This window comes from Lygodium microphyllum, chromosome 8, assembly GCF_053477565.2.
Source record: "Lygodium microphyllum isolate KBCC chromosome 8, Lygodium_microphyllum_v1.1.10, whole genome shotgun sequence".
Classification (NCBI taxonomy): Eukaryota; Viridiplantae; Streptophyta; class Polypodiopsida; order Schizaeales; family Lygodiaceae; genus Lygodium; species Lygodium microphyllum.
Genome location: NC_141142.1, coordinates 157,191,449 through 157,203,835, shown reverse-complemented (window position 1 = coordinate 157,203,835; position 12,387 = coordinate 157,191,449). Strand labels below are relative to the sequence as shown.

The window sequence follows — 12,387 nt, the reverse complement described above, 5'->3', positions numbered from 1 at the left end:
ACAGGGGTGCTCCTTGAGCCCTTTATTCTTTGCCCTTGCGACACATCCAGTTCTTTCCATGTTATCACATATGGCCGCCTCTTCCCAGTTGGCCGGACTGTCGCTTCCTACAGGGCAACATTTCATTAGCCAATCCTTGGCGGATGATACTTTTATGATTTTGCGTGCGGACAAGGATAACCTTCGAAAAGCATTGGATGTTTGGGGTCTCTTTGGCCAGGCGTCAGGCCTTCGTATCAATCTGCTCAAATCAGCCATTCTAAGCTGCACGGAGTCGGATTTGCAGTCCTTGGACTGGCAAGGTCTGGTTGTTCCTCGAGGTTCCATTGTCACGCATCTTGGATACCCATTGGGGGTTGATGTTCCCCCAAAGCAGTTTCTGCAGTGGATTTCTCGGAAGATGATGGCCAAGTTTATGTACTGGAAGTCTCAGGCCTGGCCTTTTCATGTTCGCCTCAAAGTAGCCCAGATAATTATGTTGCCAATGATCACATATTTCTTGCCATTGTTGCCCTGGACTCCTACGACTCTGAATGTTCTCACTCAGTCTATTTGTTTCATGCTTTGGAAGGACTCATTGAATGCAGGTATTTCCTGGATCTCGTGGTCGCATGCGTGCACCCCCAAAAGCATGGGTGGCGGAGCTATTTTAGATGCCCAAACTCACATGCAGGCACTCCGTTGGTCCCTTTTCCGCGCCATGTGCTCGGATGATCATCATCCGTGGGTCGCTATCGCCCGTTCTTTCCTTGAGGGTCATGGGCTTCGGCATGGCAATACCCGACTCCGGAGTTCTTGGTGGCACGTTCTTAATGCGGATTCGCGGTTTTCCAGTTCTTCTTCATCGCTGCTTACTCATTTGGTGTGTTCCTGGAAACACGTCCTTCGAAAGGCTCAATGGCACCCAACGGAGGATCGCCTGGCTACTAACTCTTTTCAGTTGGAATTACTGGCAGTCTCGCGTCTACTTTCGTGGGAAGGTAAACATGAGCTTAGACCACAATTCAACCGGATGGCACGGTTGGGCTTGTCTTCAGTTGCGGATGCCACCCTTGCCAGTCGCAATGTCCTTATCTCGTTTCGTACTGCTAGGAGGATTTTCCGGATCCCTCGTGGATATAGGCCTTTATGGGAACAGCTCGTGACGGTGCTCCAGAGCAGACAACCCTTTCCTGCTCTTGCTTTGGATCATCCCTGGCAGGATTGGGACCTACAAGGCCGGCTGCCTTTGAGCAAAGCTTCTGCTAATCAAGTGTATCATCTCCTGATTAAAGATAATCAATGGCTAGTTACTAAAGCGAATGCTTTATGGGGATTGCGTAAATCCCGCTCGTGGTGGAGGGTCACTGTGATGGAGGGCTGGGTCAACAAGACACCCTTTAAATACAAAGTCTTTCTTTGGAGAGTGATAATTGGGGGTCTTCCGCTTGCTTCGGCTCTTTCCAAGCGACGAATCTCCAATGGCACCTGTTTCTTTTGCACCACTACTATGGAATCCGCCCGCCACCGATTTATTTCCTGCCCCGTCGCTAAGAAGGTCTAGTTATTTTTGTCGGCTGTTTGGCGAGGGGTGGTTGGTATCACACTGCACCCCTTTGATTGGGTTTTGGGCCAGCCCAAATACCCTTCTCCCGCACAGCCACATATGAAGCTCATGTATCACTTTCTTCGATACTGGGGCTGTTGGCATAACTGGACCATTCGGAATGCTTTTCTGTTTGACTCCGCCCATAATGTTCAGCGACATATTGTGAGGCTTAAGGGCCTCTTGTATTGGCAGTTAGCTCTTCTCCATCGTTCTGATTTGCTCTCTACGAAGGACTTCCGTCCTTGGCATATGGCAATTTCCTCCGCATCCTTGCCATGAAATTGTAACTTGTAGTACTTAGCACCTCTTCGCATGATGACTTGCATTGTCGTCATGTATCTTGTAATCAAGTAATCTTGTATTTTTTTCGTAATTAATACAATTACCTTTTACGAAAAAAAGAGAGAGAGAGAGATCTCTATAAACATCTACATAATGCCAATATGGTCTATGAGACAAAATCCAAAGTATATCCATGTCTAATGTCATCTAATTAGTAAAGTAAAGATAACATTAAAATAAGTAAGTGGCCTATGAAACAATGCTAAGAATAACTTTATGATGGGACTATGCTAGAGTAGAACCATGTCTAGTATTATCCCATCAATAGAAAGAAAAGGATACCCAAACCTGACAGAACTATGTACAGAAAGATATGGTAGAGATTGCAGGCTATAGCTAATCTCAAGGTCTGCACATGATCTCATGATGATGCGGTCCCTAACTGCTTCACTAATATGCCTGATGGTGAGCCTTAGGTATCTCATGTTTTGGCTCTGATCCAACTATGATACGACTTCCTCAGATGTGGTCTCTATGAAAAAAGTTTCACTGCTCTCTGTGTGGGTCTCTCCGGGGGGTAAGTTGACCTCCTATCTTGTAGTAGTGCCATGCGGCACCTCTAGAGCTCTAGGAGAAAAAGACCTAGGCATCTCTAGTCCTCATATTCCATGACATGACGATGAGATCTAAAACCATCACGGAAGAGGTAGTGGTATCATCCTTGTATGTCATAGTATACTATGCATCTACATATGTCATGCTCCTCTATCTCAAGCTCTCGGCCACAAAGCTAGCGAGTCTTATCCTTTGCTAGAGAATCAATACATCTATCTATCTCCATCTACAATCTATAAGAGGAGGTACAAATCTATTCGATAGTATCCTGTATACTGTGAGCGAGATAGGTGTCCATGTTGTATGCTGGTCAAACGAATCCATCATCAAAGAGACACAAGAAGTGACTCCAGTAGAACTCCATCCTCGATCCTAGAGGGATTGGTGGGTGGATCATGTCCTCATTGTCTCAATCCTCAAGATATCAACTCTAATCACCTGGTTTAGCAATGGTCAACTAAGAGAAAGTGTCAATCCTCGTTGTCTTAGTCCTTGAGATACCAGCTCTGGTCACTTGATTCAGCTCTAGTCAACTAAGAGAAAGTGTAGGGCAGTCAAGGCTATAGTCAAAAGGTGAAAGACGCTCAATATCCAAACGATGTAGACTCATCTAGATAGTCATTTCTGAAAACCAACAATTCTTCTCGCCCTTTGCTCCTAGTTATCTAGAAGAAGTTAGTGCCAATCTGGAGTATCTATGACGTGGGAGATCCCATAACCTATGCCAAAAGGTAACTGTCCTAAAGAGTGCCTCTGTGACTATAGGTGCCACCCCAACTCTACTCTTGACTATGGGATGTGGGGTGGAGAGCTTACTCCTAATCATACGTGCTATCATCATGATCAATGGCCTTTCCATGCTACCCCAGCCCTCATAATAATCTCTCTCTATTCCGAACCAATTAGTGAGTTGACTAGACACCCGTGGTACAAGCTGCAGCCCAATACCTCTGCTCCATGTAGTGACTAGGATGTCAAACAACCATAGTTTAGTGCAAGGCTCCTAGAACTATATGTGAGCACATTGACTCTCGAGTGCCCCTAGTGTTACATAGCCTTGTGCCAAACGTGCATATGATGCTCCTCTCAATGTAAATCGTGGGCCAAAGAAGGTGATTCCTAGATAAACGTATTCCCTCACATGCTCCACTATGTCTCCTCCAAATGTGAACTACTACATAGATCTAGTCAACCATGCTACTGAAGTATTGAAGACCATGATTTTGTTCTTCCCAAGGTTTACTATGAGGTCTCTATCTCTACAAAAGATGTGCAAAGCATCTAGGTGGCACAACAATCCCTCTAGTGGATCGAAAATAAGATCAATGTCATCTGCATACAATAATATCGGTATCAACACTCCTACTAGGCTGGCTCTGGCTCCTCCTCAATCAATGTAATCAGACACTTCATCTATATATAACAAAACAATGTGGGTGAAAGCCAGCATCCTTGTTTCACTCCTATGGTACTCTCGCATCCTTGTTTCACTCCTATGGTACTCTCTATCCTCTCTGATAGTCCCCCCAGGTGCCCGTGCTTTCCTCCAATGATCTGCTCAAATCCAATGTATGTAACCTATTCTGCAAAGAGCTACTATAGATGGGTGAGATGTCTTCCACAAAGTGGTATTTGGGATGTTTAGAGAGGTGTGGTATTCCACGTTTCATATGTCCACAAGAAAGTGCGAAAGTCAAAATAGCATGATTTGCTACAATGCCAATTGGTATGTTAGATATCTTAAAGTTTTGGATGTCCAATATCAATTTCAAGTAATCCATAGTACTTGCTCCTTCTTTACGATTCCAACATGTCAAAGTGTCAAATCCTGGCCATTGTGGTAGACCGTTAAAGATGGCTAGTCTATATACACTTCCAAAGCCAATAGACGTGTCCCATAGGTACTCACTTATTTATTCTAGACTCTCCTATGTCAATGTCAATCTCTTTGAACATGGCATTCTCATGCATATAAAAGTCCCACTCTATCTCCAGTGGTTGCATTGAAATCTCCCACTAATAATATGTCCCCAATGCTAGCATTATCTCATAATGTCCTCATGAAGTACATCAAAGGGAGATCCATCTCATGTGGCATAGGTTGAGTTTGCAGGAGAGAGTAGCATATTGCAATGAATATATCCCATAGTCTTCCTGTATGTATCCTAATCCATAAGTATCATGCATCATCATCGCTCTTCATTATCTACACCATTTTTCTCTTTCACAAGGAGTGTGTTAGTTAATAATAGAAAAGGATTGTTGTTTTAAAAATAATTGAAGATTTTCTAGAAGAGTTGTAGGTCTATGAGGAGAGTGAAGGAAGTTGTGTGTTTAAATACATGTCAATCAAAAGCAATGGGTGACTAATTGTGTATTGCCCTTAGCTCTATACATCAAACACTACTCTATTCCAAATGCACAAACTTGCAAAGGGGATGACACATTCTTTGACTTCAGATTGTCATTTCAGCATACTAGCGGATACATCTCAGCATATCTCGCATTGATGAAGAGTTGCAGGAGCTTCGAACTTTATGAACTCTAACCCATTATTTTCTTGGCTGCAAATCCTTTCAGGTTTCCTCTACTACTAGTTCGGCCTTGACCCACTCTCTTATTTCTTTTTCCAACTCCTATTTCAAAATTCATAGTTCAGAGCGAATCATGAGATGAATTTCTTCATACTTCTTTTCATTCATGGTGCATGAGGTCTTTCCATGCCAACGAGATCTTGGGGACATGATCCAATCATGGACTCTACAGCCACAAATCTTGTACCATCTATTCTTAGAAGGGGTGTGGAACATTGCTTCCATGGCTGGTTGTGTTAGTTCTTGATCAGATTCGTCTCCCAAATATTCATTTTCCATGGTTTGATGTTTACGTTTGTCTACAGCATCCATCCCCATAATTAACACTGTGTGCAAAGCCCTTAGCTTGTAATTTATACACATCAAATCAAAGCAATGTCTATGATGTCCATGATTTTCAGGGTTTCTCACCAAATTTTGCAAGCTATTCATTAATGCAAATTAAGACTACAATAGTAACACATTCAATCGGTCATGTGCATCATGATAGTCACTGTCACATACCTACAATGTATTGCCACAACATATAATTTGTGAGGGTGGAGGAGGTATTAATAGGCTTGCTGGTCATATATGTCCCTAATAGCAAGGGGAGAGAGGACTTTTTCGGACTATGCTTACTCAGTCTCTACCTCATGTTGACCACTAGTTTGTAGGTGGGGAATTTAATATGGTCGAGGCCTTGGAGGATAGGAGGAGGTAGATACATAGATACTATCAGAGGAGGAGAGCAAGAACCTTGGGAGGATTTTATCTTCCATCTCAAAGGATAGGACCCTTGGTTCATGGTGTCAAAGTTTGGCAGATTGACAAGTTCTTTGCAATCTACAAAAGAGATAGGACAACTGATGCCAAGATCTTCTCCCAATTGGACAGATTCTATATAGATGACTGGCTTGTGACAAGGGGGATCTAGTCAGTATTGTTCCAAGAACCACTTTACCACATCATGCATCCGTACAGTTGGTCCTTATGGAGGGAGCCACAAGAACAACTACCAGCATCATAATTCCTCTACACTTGTATTATAATGAGGAATTTAGGTAGGATAACTAGGATTTGGAGTGCCATGTCGTTTTCAGCGAGCAAGGCAGCTAGAGACTTGGATGAGAGTGAAGGCTAGGAGGAAAAGGGAAGGTCTTTTAGAAAAAGAGAGGGCTGCTGGAGCCTCATTGGCAGCACTTCAAAGGAAGGAGGAAAGACAACCAAGATGTAGGTGGGTGGCACAAACAATGTATGCAGCCAAAGCGGAATAGATGCTATAGAGGAGGCCAGATCAGCATATAAATACCATACAAGGGCCTCTTTCTGGACATAGGGAAGAGATAGGGTGAACAAAAAATTCTCACACACAAGGCCCAGATACTCTAGACAAGGTGTTAGGTGACTTAGAAGAGCAAATGAATCCCTTGCCCAAGAGCCACAAGAGGTTGGTCAAGTGGCCGGATTATTACACTACTTTGTTGGGCATGATGACAAAGCCTCCAGGATTGGAGAGGGATAGAGAGATTGTGTGGCAGAGTACCAGGAGAGTGGTCAAGAAAGTATGAGGATACATTTGATGGCCCCATTCTCAAAGGAGGAGATTGTTGAGGCCTTGCTAGCACTGCCATCAGGGAAATGCCCAGGGGATCATGGATTGGACAAGGCTTTCTTCCTAAGCTATTGGGATGTCATCAGCACATGAATTTTAGCAATATTTCAGGAGATCATGGAATTTGGAGATATGCCAGATAAGATGTCAAAGGGATTGATTCATCTCATCCCAAAGGGCAACCGAAACAGGCTAGAGATCACCTAATGCAAACCAATCACTTTTCTTGGAACAGCGTATAAAATCCCAGCCAAAATGATCAGCCTCAAACTCTCTCTCTTGATGCTCGACCTCATTCAACCTACATAGACTGGTTTTGTTCGGGAGTACAACATCCTTGATATTTTTACCTTTTGGGAATCCACAACTCTTGCATGATCTACGGGACAAAATCTCATTGTTTTGCTTCCCGATTTCAAGGCCTAGGATAGAGTTGATTGGGAGTTTCTAGAGGGCACCATGTTGAGGATGGGTTTCCCAAAGCAGTGGATCACAGGTGTGTTGGCTCTATATTCATCAACTCACAGCCAGGGCCTCATTGGTGGGACCAGATGTGCCAGATTCAGTATTTAGAGGTCAATGAGATGCCCCCTTGCACCTCTTCTTTTCTTGTTTGTTGCAGAGGCTGTGAGCTCCTTCCTGAGGGATAGGAATACACGTATTCGAGGCATCAAACTTCCCATTCCAAAGTTTGAGGAGTTGCTAGATGTAGAGTTTGCAAATAACACATCTGTTACTTGGATGGGGATGAGGAGAATTTTAGGGCCTTTGTATTTGCAATGGAGGTCTTCCATAGAGCTTCAGAGATCTTATTAACTGGCACAAATCCTATAGATTTTGGGTAGATGAGACTGGAAACCACATGAGAATTTCACCCGGATGACTTGTGGCACTTTTGTGAGATACCTGGGCTGCCATGTAGGCATTGACATTTCTTGAGAGCAGCAGCTAGCACCATTATTACTTAGCATAAGACAAATGCTACTGTATTGGAGACTATGACTAGTAGGCAGGGTGGTAGTTGCAAATTAGGTTCTATTAGCCACCATGTGGTATATAACTTCTTGTTGGGCCTTCTCTAGGTCATGCATTGACCAAGTGAAGCGGCTCATCATGAATTTTATTTGGTCAAGTGGAGATGGTAGTCCTACGAGGGCTAAGGTAGCTTGGGATGTTATCATCTAGCCTGGATCCACAGGTGGTTTGAGGGTTATTGACCTAGATAGTCAGAGTATAGCACTAATGATAAAGCTCATTGTGAGGGGCCTTCGTTCGGGTGAGGAGCCATGGAAGAAGCTACTATTATGGAGATTAGAGATGATTGCTCCTGCTCATGGAGGGCCATGGCAGCCAAGCACACACTGGCTATTTCAACATATCCAAGCTACAGGGCTTGCAAACAGTTTTGAGGTCAGATTTGCTGCATCTATTATATGGGAATGGAGATCAATATCTACAGGACTTCATCAGATTGACCCAACAAGTGTTGAAGAGAAGTTGAGGCAGTCATTGCTTTTTAATCAACTACTCGAGACAAAGAGAGGACCCTCCTATCTTGGGGGAGGTTCTCTGCATACGTAGCTTCTTCAATGGGGGAGTGGTTTGCCTTTCTAGAGCTGCCAACTCATATATAGAGATAGAGACTTCAAGGTATCAGGGGGGCTAGAGTCATAATGGAGAGTATCAAGGAGGTGATACCCCTTGAATGGAGGAATGACATAATGACAAATCAGACATGGATAGAGCTATTTACTAGAGGAGAGATCCTTCTTACAATGGTAGCCACCAAAGGAGAGAGCGTGTTTACTTTTTCAGTAAACATGGAAGGCAGACTTAGGTGAGAGGATGTGAATCAGTTGGAGTTCACAAAATGCTATCGACAAAGGATTAGAGTTGTGGCTCATTGTGATAGGACTTGATACTTACACCCATACCCTCAAACTTGTATGGAAGATGTATAGAGACATTGAGCATATAGGAGGAGGCCGCTATAGAGACTTCGATGGGATCCTGGGGAGTGGGTATGGAGAGATCTATTTGCAAAGAAGCCTCAAGATGCACCCTTCTTTGGCTATACCACTAGGTTTGGAAGGAGAAGATAGATTAGCAAGATGAAAGTGGTGCCAGCTGCAGCTGAGCATTGGACTATCCAAGGTATATCACAATCTTTCCTTGCGAACTTCTAGAGAAGATTGGAGGATAGTTTTAGACCAAGAAAGATTTCACACTTTCTTTGGTTACTAGCACACAGGAGTTTAGCAATTGGTACATGGCTTGGCTATGGTAGAGACCCTATTCCTTCCTAGATGTGAAGAGCATGAGAAGACTCAAAAGGAATTGTATATGGGATTGCCCACGGGCTCAAGAGGTCTAGAGGAGAGCCCTTAGAATTGTGTGTCATGGTACTACAAATTCTATGATTGGTATGTGGGGAACAGTTGCATGGGTCACTGACAGAGGCCTAGCTTGTGGTATGAGGATGTAAATGGGTGTCAAGCTTATCTAGCCACCACACCCGAATATGAATAAGGCTTGCATGTCCCACCTTCACAACCCTCTCACTCCCTCTAACCTGAAGGATTGTGAGGGGTGACAGCACCACTACGAATAGAAAACCAATTCCATGGTCATTGCAGTCTTGGATGCACAATCAGAATCCAAGTCAAAATCTGAGGACGAGTCAAGGACAAGTTCATGCCCTTCTCCTTTTTCTTCTGCAAAACCACTAGCTTCTTTCAAAGTCACATTACCCTTTCTTCTCTCGTCACCCTTGAGGAAGTGAGTGCACAATCATGGATGCCACCAAAATGAATTGCCATACTCCACTATAACTGGAGTGCAAACTCATGCTCCAATAACATGGAAGTCGCATGTTGAAAACTTACTGGAGAAAACAATATCTATCTTCGTAAGGGGTTCACCACAACATCATAATCAAGAGGCAGCTTATATAGCACAGTCCCCACCAAATGAGCTTTAGGTATTGCTCACAACATGCTATGAAGTTTGGATCACTTGAAGAATGAATGACTGAATGGTGTCAAGAGACTTGAATCGGATGATATGAAGCTGACCATAGAGGGTGATGTTGCTTTTCAACTGATTAGCATTCTTAAACAGCCCCAAAACACACTTAATTAATGAAAAACCCTAAAAAGGAGAGCAGTCTAAGAGAGTTTTTGTGGTCCCCTTCAACATTAATTAAGAATAGACAGGCTGCCCCCATTCAGCCTCATTCCGTCTATGCAAGTTTTACACCCTTAAGTGCAAATTTCAGCCATCAGTCCACATATGCATGGCTGTCCAGCTCCAAACACTACTATCACACCTTCTGTTGCTGTGTTTACTCCTCCAGTGTGAAGGCAAGAGCCGGCAGCCCATCTACATCATCAAGCGACAGCTTCCTCTAGCACACGACAACTTCTCCACACCAGGCAACAGCCACCCACCCTCTCGTCATCTGTCCAACTTGCATTTGGTGTTCCAGGACCTCCTGAGACTTGCATTTGCTGCATCCTCTCCATCCTACACTCCAACTGGCGGTCACAGACTTGGAATCCATCTCCGGTGGACATCACTCTCCGACACACTACTCTGCCCTTGAGTACCTGTACACTCTTACATTCATTTGCAATATTCATTCACTTCAAAGTTGTGTTCTTCTCTCCCTTCTTCTATTTATGTTTTGAGTTTTGCGCTTAAGTTTTGAGTTTTACATTTAGGGTTTGAGTTTTGCTTTTTGTGTCTGTGTCTGTCTCTTTGTGTTTTTGTCGTGTTCGTACACTCTATGTTTTCTAAGTGCAAACCCTAGCAGTTTTCTTCACAGGTGATTGCCAACATGGTCAAAGGGCCTCATACATAAGTTGAAGCTTCGGCCATGGTGCACACCTTGGAAGATGTCATGCAAGAGGTGACCACCAATAGGACTTCCTTGTAACGAGTGGGATACATAGAAACTAGGGGTTAAACACCCAGTCACATAGACTGGGTATATAAGGTGTAAGAGTCCCAATTTAGGGCAACCAGTTATTATCAAGAACATACTCTTCACCTTCATATTCAGCTTCCATGGCTTCCTCCTTCTGTCTCTCCTCTTTTTTGTCTTTCTCTCTCCTCTTCTAGTCTTACTTTCTCTTCTTCTTGCTCTCTTTCTCTCTCTTCATTTCTCTCTCCTCTCTCCTCTCAGCTTCATTCATTACATTCCTTAAAGATATAGAAGTGCAAAATATGCTTTGGCATCATTTATATCCCAATTGAGGAATTGAGGACTACTTTCTCAAAATTGTCTTCATCCCAACTACATAGTAGAGATGGTTGTCAAGGATGAGGAATCAATCCTCAAACAAGGTATCATAGTCACTTCTACACACACCACGTTTTCATAGCTGCGCTCCAAGTTAGATAGTCAAGGCCTTTGAGCTTACCATCAATGTTGGAACACAGAGGAACTATTGAATAATGAAATGAAGAGATAACTAGAGTAACAGATACAAGAGAGTACCTCAGGCACTTATGATATACACCCAAAATCAAAGGTTCAATATTTCAAACACGAAATTCAAAATGCATACAAGGGATAGGATTAAAGTGCAAAGGGTGTGGTAAAAACCCAAGAACCAACACGTGGACCCCCTCTTAAGCAAGAACATAATCCGAATTACCACTAGCCTATAAACACACTGACAAGAAGGTCCATGGTAATAGGGAATACCTGAGAAGTCCAAGCACAAAGTCAACGGCAGTTTTGACAGGTGGGCAAATCCAGTAAGAATCAAATTGAAGGCAACAGTTGCAAAGATGAAGGGTGTGGGGCTGGAAATGCAGGGATAACAGGATTCATTGGGTAGAAAAATGGGTCATGCTGCAGGAAATAATGTTGCCCAGCAATGGACATCATCAGCAGCACATAAGATGATGTGAAGCAGCAACACGCAGCATGCAAAACAGCCCTTGGACCAGTAAACACAGCCTAACAGATCTGGAATGACAACCATAGCAGCAAAAAATTCACACCAATACCAAAAACTTGGTTGTCTAATACCATATGAGAATGGGATAGGCAACTGGGAGCAATCGAAACTGTTGAACACTGAATGAAATGAACAAAAAAAGCAAGAATACATGAACTCAATAAAGGGAGAAACAGGCCCTGGGCTATGGCTGACCACCCAAGTGCCCCTAGTCTCCCTCTCCCTAGAGGATGCACACATGCAATATGTGGCACTGGAGAGTCAAGATGAGGTGCATACATGTAGGCCAAGAAACAAGGCCCAGGACAACCAAGCCAGCCAAAAAGTAGAACACCCACTCAGGGTCCTCCCAAATGCATAATGCAAACCCAAACAAGCCATGAAATGAACAAAACTAACAATTTAAGCATCCAAGTCTCATACAAGAAGTGTCTCCCATGCTAGAGAAAACATGCTGTCTACAAGAATGGGAGGTCACATGATTCACCTCCTATGGTGAAAAGTTTAGAGATAGTTCACGCAAAGTAACACATGGGTTGGGCTCTACGCCCTAGCTCTAATCCACATTGTCTTGGTCTCTATACTTTAGCTCTAAACCACATACATTTGGCCTCCTTGTCTCAGCTGAGTGCTCCTATCAACCCCTAAAGAAAGGATGGCTGCTCCATTTGGTCCACATGCTCCTTGTTATTCATACTGCTAAACTCCAAACCACATCTTTTCGACTACTCTAACCATGTGCTA

General features: G+C 43.5%; 1 protein-coding gene across 15 annotated transcripts in view; it reads right to left on the bottom strand.

Annotated features, from left to right (window-relative positions):
- The window catches only part of LOC148033039 (potassium channel KAT3-like), a 101,861-nt gene that overhangs the window by 59,277 nt on the left and 30,197 nt on the right, over nt 1–12,387 (bottom strand). The gene's annotated exons all lie outside the window — the stretch shown is intronic.